Raw genomic sequence first — 2,684 nt, forward strand, 5'->3', positions numbered from 1 at the left:
CAACATCCCTCGAGGCCAGACCACGGGAGTTGGGGACCCGGAGCTTCTCCGAGACACCACCACTCCTGCTGGAAGGTGCCCTCGAGGACAGACCACGCGACTTGGGGACCCGCAGCTTGTCTGAGGTGTCCCCAATCCCTGTGGACCGTGGCCCTTGAGGCCAGACCACAGGACTTGGGGACCTGCAGCTTGTCTGAGGTGTCTCCAATCCCTGTGGAACGTGCCCTTGAGGCCATTCTGCAGAACTTGTGAGCAGAGGCCTTTCCGAGGTGTCTCTTTTGCAGGTGCCCTTGAGGACAGACTGTGGCATGGCAGGGAGACGCTCCGGCCTGTGCAGGCTTCTCAGAAGGAGGAACAAAGGCCCTGAGCCTGCCCCAGCACGGCAACCTGAGGACGTGCAAGACTTCCAGCCCCTGCAGCAGGGTCAGTGCTGGACCTGGGCTACAGGGCTGGTGGCTGCAGCCACCTTGGCCCCTTCCCGTCCCCTGTGAAACAAGCTCAGGCAAAGGGAGCCGGGAAGAGGGGCCAAGGCTGATCACCCATGCATCCCTGCTCCATCTACTGGGCATCCCGAGGCTGGCCCTGCCTGTGGAGTGAAGGACTGGGCTGTGTTCTCTGACATCTCCCGCAAGCCCTCAGCTCTGACTGCAATTGCTCTTTGGCAGATCCAGGCCAGCACCGGACAGAAGAGCACGTCCGTACCCATGGCCGCTTCCGCAGAGCAGTTCAGGTACCTGCAGCCATCTCCACCTGGGCTCTGCCTGCTGTCACCTCTCAGCCGAGCACTGCTGTTGGAGCACTCCATGGGAATTTCTTCTCTTCCCCATCCTTTGTTCTCCTGCAGAGGTTTCTCAAATTCGTGGGAATTCGGCGTAGAACACCCAAGACCACACCACCTGAGGCCGTGGCACAGCCTGACACCAGGCCAGCGGACCTCAAGGCACAGCCTGATGCCAGCTCTGCGCCGACTGATCCTACAGAAACCTCTGACACTGCTTTGACCCAGGACCTGACAAGCCCTCCCACCACACTGACTGATCTCCTGGCAACAGCTGACATGGCACCGATTCATTGCACAGCAAACCCTGACACCGCTTTGGCTGATGAGACAACCGCCTCTGATATTGCACCGACTGATCTCCTGGCAAAGGCTGACATCTCACCCATGCCAGCTGATGGCACAGCAAACCCTGACACCACTTTGACTGACGAGATAACCCCCTCTGACATTGCACCGACTGATCTCCTGGCAAAGGCTGAGATCGCACCCATGCCAGCTGATGGCACAGCAAACCCTGATATGGCATCGATGGAGGGCACAGCAATCTCTGGCACTGCGGTGACTGTCACCATAACAAATGCTGAAACCCCAGCGACTGATCTCATGGGAGAGTCCGACACCACAATGACTGAGGGCATCAGGAACGCGGACACCACAACAACACACGGTGTGACTGATGCTCTCAATTTGGACTTTTTCGAGGAGAAAGGCCTCTCCACTCAGAACCAAGTAAGCAGACTGTGGCCAGGGCTTGAGTCCCACAGTGGCCTTTTGACCCCTCAAGCTGGGTCTGATGGCTACCTGAGCCTCTGAGGCCAGCACAACGTGAGGGGAAGGGAAGCACTTCTTAGGGGAAGCTGGGCAACCTCCTCACGCTGGCAGATCTCAAACTCTCCCTCATTCCCTCTCCAGGTGCTGGACATTGTGATATACATCCACCTGTGTCTAGCGTTCCACGTGTCTCCAGAGGCCAGCCTCCAAAATAACATTCTCAGGCTGGTTGATGCACACCCTCGGGATGTGGTCTTTTCTCTCCTGCGCTGTGTCCCAGCATATGACAGGTACAGGGACCAGCTGCCCTGCTGGCTCAGGGCTCACAACCCTTTAGAACCCATCACCCCAGACAGCCTATCCCACCTGGTGTGAGAGACAGATGGAGAGTTCCAGGACCCTCTGGCCTTTCCATTTCCCAGCCCTGGCATGTCAGCCCCTCATCCTTCTGCCATGTGCCCTCCCTGCACCTCAAGGCAGCATGACTCTGTGGCCTGGGCCCCCACAGCTGCCCGATCCATGGCACTGTGGCAGAGACCCCCCTGACACAGGGCTCTGGCTCCACAGAGCTGCTGCAATGATCTGGAGGACCATCTCCGCCTCAGGAATGACAGCAGAGAAGGTGATCCCAGCACTGCTCCAAGTGATGGAGGACTGGCCTCTGCACTGCATGTCCTCCTCTGACGGTGGCGACAACAAAGACGTCTTTGCCCTGGCTGTGAGTTTCTGCAACTGGTCTTTGCTCCTCCCCAGGTCACCTCTCCAGTAGCTCCCCATCCTCCCCCACCACTGCATCTCCCTGCCTCAGGCGTGTGGATGCAAATCTGCCTGAGGGGCAGTTTCTGGGACACCAGGCCCGCTGCTCCCCCTGCGACACCCCTGCCCTCTCCCTCCCATGCTCAGGCCCGGCCACATGGATGTCTGGGCACTGAGCGCTGTGTCTGTGTGGTTTTATTGCAGGCAACCCTGGCACTGCGGCTGATCATCCAGGAGCCCGAGTGCCAAGATATACTGATGATATATGCCCCCCAGCTCCTCGTGGCTCTGCTTTTCCAAGTATTCATGAGCACAGAGCAGATGCCAGAGGAGGTCAAGACCTTCTGGAGCCAATGCCAGTGGCAACATGACCTTC

At 58.6% G+C, this 2,684-nt stretch overlaps 1 long non-coding RNA gene across 1 annotated transcript; it reads left to right on the top strand.

The window, feature by feature from the left end:
- Window positions 1-12: 12 nt before the first annotated feature.
- LOC114072902 lies at window positions 13-904 on the top strand. The gene is made up of 3 exons (XR_003574246.1): window positions 13-423; window positions 666-730; window positions 845-904. It is a non-coding gene; the product is annotated as an uncharacterized LOC114072902 (long non-coding RNA).
- Window positions 905-2,684: the final 1,780 nt, after the last annotated feature.

Source organism: Empidonax traillii, unplaced genomic scaffold (genome assembly GCF_003031625.1).
Source record: "Empidonax traillii isolate 1590-97213 ecotype Southwest subspecies unplaced genomic scaffold, ASM303162v1 scaffold4405:size17492, whole genome shotgun sequence".
NCBI lineage: Eukaryota > Metazoa > Chordata > Aves > Passeriformes > Tyrannidae > Empidonax > Empidonax traillii.